General features: G+C 37.0%; 1 long non-coding RNA gene across 1 annotated transcript in view; it reads left to right on the forward strand.

Annotated features, from left to right (window-relative positions):
- Nucleotides 1-7,689: 7,689 nt before the first annotated feature.
- Nucleotides 7,690-12,152, forward strand: part of LOC147366161 (uncharacterized) — a 38,498-nt gene continuing 34,035 nt past the window's right edge. The window contains exon 1 of the long non-coding RNA XR_015133201.1: nt 7,690-7,839. This is a non-coding gene — a long non-coding RNA (uncharacterized LOC147366161). The remainder of the gene's footprint in view (nt 7,840-12,152) is intronic.

The following is a 12,152-nucleotide window of genomic DNA, read 5'->3' on the forward strand; positions in this document are numbered from 1 at the left end:
CCAATATTTTTGTATACACTAAGAAGTAAGGCATACACCAAAAAACGAGGGATTACTTAGTAATGCTGACGTGTTATTTAAATGAAGTTAAGCTTATTTAATGTACAGTATACTTGGTGGTGCTGGTGGTAAATTTTCTTTGGAGGAGCGCATGAGAAGCTACTCCAGTATTCTTGCCTGGAGAATCCCCATGGACAGAGGAGCCCGGCAGGCTACAGTCCATGGAGTCACAGTGGTAAAGAACCCGCCTGTTAATGCATGAGACATAAGAAATATGGGTTTGATCCCTGGGTCAGGAAGATCCCTTGGAGGAGGGCATGGCAATATACTCCAGTATTCTTGCTGGGAAAAGCCTCGTGGACAGAGGAGCCTGGTGGGCTACAGTTCATAGAGTTGCAGAGTTGGATACTACTGAAACGACTTAGCACATATACATGATATATGCTCTATATACTTTATGAATGCATGCCACTAATAATGGCACTCAAATTGCACATATTGCAAAGAAATTCTTAGTTCTTTACTTACCTTTACTCACTTTTTCTCTAATAATCTGATGGGCAGAAACTATTTTTAGTTCCATTTTACAGACTAGGAAACTGAGGCACAGAGAGCTTAAATAATTTTCCTAAGATTACACAGCTATCAAGTGGAAGAGTTCAGGCTCCAGATCTCATGCTGTTAAACATCATACTACCTCTTAATGAAAAAGAAAGAAAGAAAGATAGGGAAGAAAGAAAGAAAGAATTCATACTGGAGGAAAGAATTCAAAAGAAGAACAGTCTCAAATCAACTAAGCTTTTCACTTCAAGGCATTAGAAAAAAGAAGTGTCTAATAAACCCAAAACTAAAAGAGTAATTAAAAGAAAAAGACATTGGAAGCAGAAAACAATAAAGAAAATCAACAGACCAACTTAGACATGCACAAAATTAGTCAAAAGAATTTGGGCCTATTTATGCATTGCATTCAAATAACTGATTCTATTTTTTAATTCATAAGGTATAAAATTCATTTTGGGGATCTTAATATAACGTTAGCCCTTATACTAAACCATAATATCAAGTCACTGTATTTATAAAGTACTTAGAAGTTTATATTTTAAACCTCACTGTTAGAATGAATGTTTTGTAGCTCAACAATTTTATATTTAAATAAAAAGCACGTGCTTTGAATATGTATTAACATTTTGTGCACACCCATTCTCCATTTCACAGTGTTTTCACATATTGCTGAATTAATTGTTTTAGGCATAAAAATAATCAGCCTTTGCTGAAATGAACATCTTGCTTCACAAAAGATGCGGAAGAAGTACAGTGCCATTGAATTAGTCACGAATGCTTGCTTTGTTTTTCTTGCAAACTCTGCCAAACCAAAAGTGTTTCAGGGGTTTATTTTACCTTTAAATGGAAGAACCAGTTCCTCAGAGGGAAATTATGTTTTGCACATTGCAGTTAAAAATTGTGTTTATTTTATTTTATTTTTGCAGCCGAAGTATTGTGACAAAACAGTTTTCTCTTTACAGTCATTATTTGCCAAGATAGCCTTGAAAATGTTGTTCATTTTCCTTTCTGAGGACTCTGTTATTTCAAGTATGTTTTCTCTCTCTCTCTTTTTTTTTTTTGCCAGCTGTGCAAATTTTTATAAAACAACTTCAATATGAATCTTTTATGACTGTTCTTCAGTTATCTGAGTTATACGAAGCACAAAAGGCATAAGAGATACCCACTTTGGATACTGGCTGAGAGAGAGAGCAGCATGCAATCTACACAAAGGAAACACAATCCTCTAACAGCTAATTAAAAAAGCATTACTTTCCACCAGGGCTGACCTCTAGCCATATAAAGGATAAAGATGGCTGTCTGTCAATCATGTTTACCTAACAAATTCTGGCACGGGATCATGATGAATGGACAGATCTAAAAAGGGACGATATTGCTCAGAACTCCTAGGTACTCTTAATACCACCTTTAAAGAGGCAGAAGACCTCATCAGTAATTTGAAACCCCTGCCTCAGTGCTAGAGCTACACCAGGGCTAAATTTGCCGAGGACAGCAGATACTAGATACAAGAAGGAGAAACATATTTTCACATCTGCAGGAATTTTCATGGAAGTGCACTTAAGATATTCTAATCAGTTCATGTACCCGAAAGTTTTTATTCAGTATGTTTAAATCTTTTCAATCACTTCCTTGGCGGTAAACCAAAGGCCTAGTGAGCTGATTTGTTTTTCTGTGCAATTATCTCCAAATCAACCAGCAGGAAGGAGTCCTTGAAATCATTTAGTTCATCCTCCTGTTTCCCTGCTGGCCAGCAACATCCTCTTCTCCTTCAGTCATAAAAGTGGTAGGAAAAAGTTGAGTCCTTGATTTACTTTGCTGTACTACTACAGAGACTGTAGGTTTTTACAGCCCAGCTATTTCTTCTAAGGCTAAACTAAATTCTACCATTTTCAAAGCAGCATTTTATTTTGCCCTTCCTAAAAACAAAAACAGAAACAGGCAGCATATCTTTACCATCAGCCATAAAATATCCCTTCAACTACTTTCCACTATGGAGACTACTTCAAAGAAAATGCTGGGAAGGAAAAAGTTCACTCTGGGGAATGGTAGTCAACCTTGATTCTCTCTGTTCAGTAAAGGTATGACTGTCTCCATAGGCTTTCTTTTTTTTCCTCCCCTGACTTCCTCAGGTTTTCTGACCTGTGTCTTTCAACACAGTCCATACTCCATCCAATCTGCCCTTTCATTCTTGCTGAGTTTACCTTATCTGCTTTAATGTCTGCCTTATCTGCTTTGATTTTGAACCTCAACAGGGAAAGTTGCTTTTTCATCATTAATCATAAAAATAGAAATAGCAATAATACTTCTAATAAAGCACAGATCCTGGAACTTTACTAACAATTTGGATGGTTTTTATCTTACAATTTTGAGCTCCAGGTGCTTATGGCAAAGAATAATCTGATAAAGGATGTTGGTAGGATATCCTTATGTTCTGAGTTCTTGGTGTTCTATTTATACTTTTTGAATTTCATTTATTTGGTTGAGTCTGTGATCTATCATATCTCTTTTCTGTATCAGCTTTGTGTAGATGATTATTATTTTATTTGTCCCCTGAATCAGATGACAGATATGAAAGTATCTTTGCAATTCAATGCTTACTTTGCAATTAAAGACTATGAATTCTTTTCGTTTTTTGATTATGCTTCTTCTCTAATACATGCATACTCATTTTCCATGTTACCTTGGTTTGTACATGTTCCTCCTACTGCATTTGTAATTGTTTTCTAACTATTTAATATGTTAGTCTTGCCTTTTCAAAGACAAGAAACAGTAAAGAGTGGTGGCTTTAGTTCAGCCATTTCTTGGGGCAAGTTATGTAACCTCTCAGTGCTTCAGTTTATCACAAGTAATACTGTTGTAATAGCAGTACTTCCTCACAGGATTGTTGTGAAGATTGCAAGGATTGATGTAGTGCTTTGGGCAATTTCAAATACATAATAAGCACTGTAAAGATAGTTATCGAGAACTAACCAGCCATTTAATGTTGTAGCAATATCATTTGAAAGTCCAAACAATTGATAAAAATACAAAATTCTATGAAGTTAATTTCTATTTTTTTCTCCATTGCATTTGTCATATGTGTGCCTTTTTTCCTCCCCTCTGGTTGATATTCTAGAATAAGAAATTATTCCTTGGTCAAGCACCCTCTCGAGTATATGCTCCTTTATCATCTGCAAACTACATTATCCTAGTTCTTGCGGTGCATTTATGGGACACATTTAAATAATTGTTTTTCAAAGTCAACTTATCGTGTCCATTTTTTTCTGATTTCTTATATTTGCAGTTCTATGAAAAACATCATAAGGCTAATTTGGTTTGTTGATCTCACTCATCACATTAAAATTTTACTTAATTCAATGGTTTTGATCATCACAAATAAATTTTAGGTGATGAGTTTTAATATAGTTCCAACTTTTTGTTTATAATTTTAATGGCCAAGACCTGTTACATGTCCATTCTCCTTTAACTGGAGAATTTATCTGTGGTCTTTTTTCCAATTGCTAATAAAAGATTACCTGATTATCTAAGTATTCTGATTGATGAGATTGTAGATTCTTGCATACCCCCAAACCCATTATTTTAGTGTGCAAGGAAATGAAGATATTGGGAAATTCTACTTAGTGAATTAAATTCAGTGTCATCTTGGGGCTATGTGTGTGTGAGATTTCCTTGCTGCTTCTAAGAAAGGAAACAGATTTTATATAATTTATGACATATTAATGATGCCTCATTGAAATACATCTGTAACTTGTAATATTTAATAGTGGTGAGAAAGTTTAATTTGCCCTTTCTTTTACTCATATTATAAAAAAAGAACATCTGAGTTGAGAGAAAGTGAAATGCTAAGTAGGGAATATTATGTGGCTCCCTCTTTTTATTTGCTTTCCATGAGCTTTACCCTAAAATTCCTCTAAATGTCTGTCTTCATAACAGCTTTTGGCACTGTTATTTTTGGGTGACCTAATAAAGAATGCAACACAAGAGAAGAAGTGTAAGGGCTTTGGGCCCTGCAGACAAGTATCTGCAATCAATCATGAAATTTACAACAGATACTAAAAGGAGAAGCGATTTTACAGAGAAATGATCTAGAATGGCATAATGTCATCATAGGGAAAGACTCTATAAACAGCGTTTAATTCCAGTGTACTCCAAAAGTACAACTGATATTTCTCAAATTATCTGTGTTAAGATATTATGTTAAAGGGCTATAAAAATTGAGGCATCAATGCATGTAATTCAAAGTGCTCAGCTTCAAAATGAAGCCACTCCCTTGACAGTAGTAAGAAACTAGCTGTGTGTGTGTGTGTGTGTGTGTGTGTACACGCTCTCAGTTGCTCAGTCGTGTCTGACTCTCTGTGACCTCATGGACTGTAGCCTGCCAGGCTTCTCTGTCCATGGGATTTCCCAGGTAAGAATACTGAAGTGGATTGCCATTTCCTCCTCTAGGGGAATCTGCTTGACCCAGGGATCGAACCCAGGTCTCTTGCATCTTATGCATTGGTAGTGTATGCTTTACCACTAGCACCACCTGGGAAGTTAGAAAACATCTCCTACACAAAACTTTGTGATAGAACTTGTGGTAGCTTAGCTAGTAAAGAATCTGCCTGCAATGCAGGAGATCCCGGTTGATTTCCTGGGTTGGTAAGATACCCTGGAGAAGGGGTAGGCTACCCACTGCAGTATTCTGGGGCTTCCCTGGTGGCTGAGATGGTAAAGAATGCTTCTGCAATATGGGAGACCTGAGTTTCATCTGTGGGTTGGGAAGATTCCCTGGAGGAGGACATGGCAACCCGCTACAATATCTTGCCTGGAGAATTCCCATGGATGAGGAGCCTGGCGGGCTACAGTCCATGGGGTAACAAAGAGTCAGACATGACTGAGCAACTAAGCACAGCACAGCAACCTCGAATAGCCATGGTAGAAGACACTTCGAAGTTTTTGATCAGTGACTTGTAGACTTAAAAATCCAAAGAGTTTCTTTCCATCCATGTAGCTCCTGCATGATGTAATCATCCAACACCATTTTGCAGGGATCAGGGCAGGTCCAGGTAAACTTCCAAGAAGGCGGAGTACAGTATGGTGGAGAGTGAACTTTCCAACTCCAACACATAAGTTGGCCATACAGATGTATGTGATGTGTTATATGAAAAATATTGAGTGAATATTTCAGTTGAAGCCTCAAGACAATGCCACAATTCAAAAGAAACTGTGAAAATATGAAACAACATTTTCCTTTTTTAATTTCCTGGAAAATTCCAAGTACTGACAAGTTGACTGAATAGCATAATGAATCCTTAGTATCTGTCACTTGGCTTCAAGACAGGACCAGTCTTTCTTCATCTCTAATTTCATTCTTGAAACATCCAGATATCATAGCACTTCATCTTTAGATACCTACTTACTAACATGTAAGGACGCTTTGATGTTTAACATTGCCACAATACCACTATCCCTCTGAAAATTTTAACCTCATTTCCTTAATGTCATCAAGTACACAGCCAGTGCTTACAGTCTCTGGTTGTCTCATAAGTTTTTTATAGATAACATGTTTGAATTGGGAGTCAAAGTCCATGAATCATATTTGGTTAATATGTCTCCTCAGTTTTTAAAAATTTATAGTTTTTCCCCTCCTTATTGTCCCCTTTTGTAAATATTGCTCAAAAAACTGAGATATTTGTCCTGTAGTTTCCCACATTCTGGATTTTTCTGATTTTGTTCCTGTTTAATAATTCTTCTGTTCCCCTTGTAAATTGACAATATAGTTTAAAGGCTTGAGTAACACCACATTTTCAAAGAAGATGGCCCAAAACTTTCCTCTTAACCCCTCACTCACAAAGAGTGTAGAAAGAGTAAGAGCTAGAAATGGAGATGATAGTTGAAGAGAGGGATTGTTATGCTGTCGGCATTTTCACCTCAAATCAAGAGAAAAGGACCTGCTAGCTACAAACAATGAAAAAAGGTACAAAACAAAATGATCCCATTAATATTAACATCAAAAAATTGTTTATAAGAATATGTTTAATGAAAGATATGTAATATCTCTACACTGAAAATTATAAAACATGTTAGTCAGTGTTAAACAGATGGTTATCAAATTAACACCAAATACTTGTATCTAGAAAATATGCTTCAGTAATTTTTGGAGGTGTTATATATCCTTAAATCAAAGTAGAAGCACAAAAGGTGGTGTCAATTTACTTGCACATACAAACGTGCTTTGCTCATCCTCAGTAAAATAGACTCATACTCTTATGGGGATTTCACATCATTTTAAAATATCTTAGTAACAGTCCACACATTAAATTTTCTTTTCTTTTGTCTCCATAAAGAGTAAACGCGTAATGAAGTAAAGCTAAGGCCAGGGGTGCATTTCCATATATTTGAGTAAGTGTGTAGAAAAACAAGCCTTGGAGTCAAAGAATTATTTATATTTCTGCAACATGCTTGCTTCATCAATAACTGTAAGTTGAGTACCTGAATAAACATGGGTCAATTATGGAATTCTGTCATTTTTGTCAAATGGCAAAATCATCAAATTAAATCAAAGTTTTAGAAGTTACATGAAACAAGTTTTGTTTGCCTTTTCTTTGAATGGGGCCTTGTCGAGCACTTGGTCGCATCCAGCATTGCTGAAAGTTTGCCCTTGATTGTGACTGCCCTCTACAAGTGCAGGAGAGCAGCCAGCTTCAACACACGACTCTCAGATTTCACTTGGGGTTTTGATGGCAGAGTGCAAATAAAAACATATATTTGCTGTTGGTGGTTAAACATCTCAGTTGGCATCTTTCTAGATGTTGTCTGACTATACAAATTATATTAGGATATTAAGTCGTTGGTAGAAGCGTTTCTTATTTTGAAGAAACTAATTAGGTCGAAATGACTAATTCCCAGTTGCAGAGTCATGAACACAAAATATGATTCATGGAAGTAGGCATGACTTCACATCCAGGACATGGTAACGCTTTATTTGTGTGCATTTAAGGAAGACAGGGCAGAAGTTCATTTGCTGCACCTGTTACAAAAAGTTGTGAAGGCAAGTAATAGTCTGGAATGGTCAGTACATCATGCCCAGTGGCACTTCAAGAATGACCGTATCTGCCAGCCACACGCTGGCAACCTTCCTTCTTCAGTCTTACCATGACTCACATGCAGTTAGTACAGAAGCAGGAAGAAACTGAGAGGAAGGACTCAAAACCTCCCATAGAACCAGGGTTAAAAGAGAAGGCCATCAAGGTGGAGCTGAAACAATATTTTTTCCTCTCAGCTTTATAACCTGTGGTAGGTTTATATTTGTTGATTTAAGAATATGTATGAAGTGTATACTTTATTCTCATTAGTTATGCTTCTGAATTTGAATCAGGGGTTTTCTGCATCACACACACACACACACACACATTTGTTTTTTAAGCACTGGCAATTCTCTAAGAAATCCAAAGCCTAGGATTTTAAACAAAGCTTTGGTTCCTGGTATTTTGTAACTTTTATCTTCTCTTCTCTGTAACCAAGAAAATGTAGAGCATATAACCACTGCTTACTAAAACTGCTATATATGCGGTAGGTCTTCTCAGCTGAGATCCATGTGCTTAGGGGACATGCATGGAGCCGTACAGGTTGCAGATTACATGAAATTCCAGGATGCAAGCTGCATGAACATTGGTTTTACTTTGTTTTATTTTATTTGATATTCATATTTTAATTGAGATATAATAATTGCCATATAGCATTGTGTTAGGTTTAGGTGTATAACACAATAATTTGACATATGTATATATTGAAAAATAATCACCACAGTAAGTTTAGCTCACATCTGTTACTACGCGTAGTTAACATTTCCCGCCCTGCTGCCCCCCCACCCCGCCCCGTGATGAGACCCTTTAAGATCTACTCTCTTAGCAGCTTTCAAATGTACAACACAATCTTGTTAACTATAATCACCATGTTGTACATTACATCCCCACAACTTAGTTATCTTATTACTGGAATTTTGTATCATTTGACAATCTTCACTTATTTCCTTTCCTTTAGTTTTCTTTTTATAAGCAGCATTCTCACTGCTATCATCAGTAACCTGATGTCTTCCAGCCGAAGACAAAGGTAGATCAATCACATGCTCCATTTTAGAATTTTAATCTTGAGTAGAAGAACAAATAGACCAAAATACTTAGGTTTCTGCCCCTTGCTGATGATATCCTCACCATCTTTCCTCACCTATGAGGCTACTGTGGTTTTTCCTGCTTCCTAGTTTTGGGAATTGACTTGTTTCCTTTGTATGCTCAAGCTTTATTCTTTATCCCCTGTTAAACTGTGAATGCTTCCTCTCCATCCCTCAATATTGTTCCAATAAATTCTATGTCTTTATACCAATGGCACCCCACTCCAGTACTCTTGCCTGGAAAATCCCATGGATGGAGGAGCCTGGTAGGCTGCGGTCCATGGGGTCGCTAAGAGTCGGACATGACTGAGCGACTTCACTTTCACTTTTCACTTTCATGCATTGGAGAAGGAAATGGCAACCCACTCCAGTGTTCTTGCCTGGAGAATCCCAGGGGCAGGGGAGCCTGGTAGGCTGAGGTCTATGGGGTCGCACAGAGTCGGGCACAACTGAAGCGACTTAGCAGCAGTAGCAGCAGCATACTTCAACCAAAGTGATTTCACTGATATATTCTTTATAATTTTGTTTTTACAATTTACATGAAATACAAACAATACAAATTACATTATGAAATAAGAAGGAAATAACTTTTAAATATTTTACAGTTATTGTTAATAGACAAGTGTAATTATCCCACAATTATTGACACAAATATGCATTGGAACACAGTGGTTGAAAATTCTGATATTCGGTCTTAGAAGCTACTGCCTAATGGCAACCTGCTTCTCATTAACTTTGAGTAGAAAAGGTCTCTAAAATACTTTATAGGTCTTGGGCTCTGAGAATTTGTTGACAACATAATCTTACCATTTGGAGGAGCATACTAAAGTTGGGGGAGGATACTTGGGGTGCCTTTGGCTAAGCTAAAGTGGGGATGGAAGAGGGAGGGTAGAGTGTATCTGGTAAAGGCAGGAAGGTCAGGGCACCAGACTGAAGTAGGTAGATACATAATAAACAACTTTATTAGATCAACTTGGGGATTTCTCCCTCGATGTATGTTATATTATTAGGTTTTCCAACAGTGGGAATATACTACATAGGTAATTCACAATTATTTTCAAAATTATAGCCCTTGTATGAAAGAACTGCCTCACTGACAGAGCCTGCTAAGATAGCATCCATTGTCTCCCAGAATGGCTGCACTCCATGCTCTGATGCCTGGACTGAGGGGAAAGTGATGGGCAACTATCATGGGGCCCCAGTCCACAGTCGGACTAGTAGCCTGTAGAAACGGTCTGGTATGTCTGCCTAAACAAAGAATAATGGTCATCAGCAAGAACAACCCCTCTTTTTTTTCAGGAATATAAATAGAGAAATTCATGAAAAGAGGTAAAGAGAATGGTTAAGAGAATGTATTTGTTAGCATAGCCATGAAAAGTCAAAGCTCTGTATAAGCTGAAATTAGAAGTTAGTAGAAACCATAAAGTTAAAAAAAAAAAAAGTAAAGTAGACCAGAAGACTTCCATTTCTGGCAACATGCTGACAACCTGAAAAATCTTCTGTACTACCTGGAAATACAAAACAACAAATATTAACTTCTATATATTTGTATATCAACTTGTGTATATACAAGTATACACATATGCATACATAAAAGCAATTTCTGGAACCTAGAACCCAAGGGGAAAATGAAAACTAGAGCATTAAGAGGGAATTTTTGTAGGAGTTGTCTGGGATATTTGCCAATTTTAGTAGCCAAGGATTTGGCTTTTATATACCCTTGGAAATAGGCTATTAAGCTTTGAGGCTCCTTGAGATAAAGGTTTAAGTCTTCTGTTTAAAGCCAGGGCTGCTACTTCAGTGAAAAGGTGGACTCCAAACAAACTGCCTGCCAGCACTGGGGAATGACAAGGGAGTCTGTCAGACTTGCCTTGGGGTCAGGGTGGGAAAAGAAGATTATCTTCTGCTCTGTGATTTTGAGATTTGAATTTATCCTTCCTATAGGGTCTGAAGGGCTTCCCAGGAGGCACTTAGTGGTAAAGAAACTGCCTGTCAATGCAGGGAACATAAGAAATATGGGCTTGATCCCTGGGTTGGGAGGATCCCCTGGAGGAGGTCAAGGCAATCTGCTCTAGGATTTTTGCCTGGAGAATCCCACGGACAGAGGAGCTTGGCGGGCTACAGCCCAGAGGGTTGCAAAGGTCGGATATGACTAATGCACCCCAAACTATACAACTATCTTTTAAAGTAGTAATATCCACTTTCTAGAGTAATTTTATGATAGTGTTATAATAATATAAACATAACTCTAAAGGAAAACAAGTTCTTTTTTTTTTTTTTTTCTGAAGACCACAATCCAAATTACAAACTCAAAGAAACAATCCAGTAGAGGGAAAATGGGCAGATCACAATAAAAATCAAGATTAGACAAATAAGAAGTCCAGATAAGAAAATTTTTAAACAAAGATACATGTGTTTTTAAAAAACAAAGATAAAAGGAAGATATAAAAAATGAAATAAGAATCAGAGTTCATCCAAAAAGAAGTATGGAAACGTCAGATTTGTTGTTAAATAATGTTCCAGAAGCAGCAACAGAAAAGGGCAAGAAGAGAATGCTTTTGTGATGTTTTGATAATTACTGTGCAGGAAAATGAGCATTCATCACTCAAAAAGCCTTCAGGGCAAGAGAATGATTTTAGTGCAAGACAAGATTCTCAAATGAGTGAGTTTTGGAGAATGCAATGTAGAATTTATTTTAATGGGAAAATGTTTTCAAAAGGCATATGAAAAGAATTAAGAGAAAAGTTAATAGAAGAAATAATACTTGGAAATGTAAATCTATAATCATACAAAAATAATAGTTTCTGAGTGTATTTAGTTGGCCAGAGGGTTCTGCATCCTGTTGGTGCTCAGAATGACTGGTTGTCCTTTGTATTTGAAATAACATGCTTACATGTGAAGTTTCAAGTGATGCCCAGAGTTAATTGATATATTTTCTCCTTTCCACATTACCATAGGTGGCAATGTTGCTAAACTTTCTACCACTACATAATAAGGATCCCCCTTCCTCCAGTTTCCAATAACATTTATCTTGCTTTTCTTTAAGCCTTCATTGGCAGTTTCCTCAAAAGCTATTAGAATCCTGCCAAGAATATCTCCATAGCCTCTTAGGCTTTCCCTAATACTCTCCTCAGAGTTCTTTCAGCTTCTGGTTGCTGTCCAGGTATATGGCTTCTTCAGCCTTTTATGTTTTCTTATATAAGTACTGCATGCCCAGTTATGAAATCTGTAATAGTTGCTGTGAAATAAATTACTTCAAACTTAGGAACTTAAAACAACAAACATTTATCATTCACAGAGTTTCTGTGGGTCAGTAAACTGGTAGCAGCTTAGCTGAATGGTTCTGTCAAGATTTCAGCCAGGGCTATAGTCATCTGAATAATATATGGAATTAAACAATTTGATTCTCACTTGTGTGGCTGGCAAGTTGGGGCTAGCT

Source organism: Bos grunniens, chromosome 9 (genome assembly GCF_055505025.1).
Source record: "Bos grunniens cultivar Pamir isolate PY7600 chromosome 9, Bosgru_T2T1.0, whole genome shotgun sequence".
NCBI classification, from domain to species: domain Eukaryota; kingdom Metazoa; phylum Chordata; class Mammalia; order Artiodactyla; family Bovidae; genus Bos; species Bos grunniens.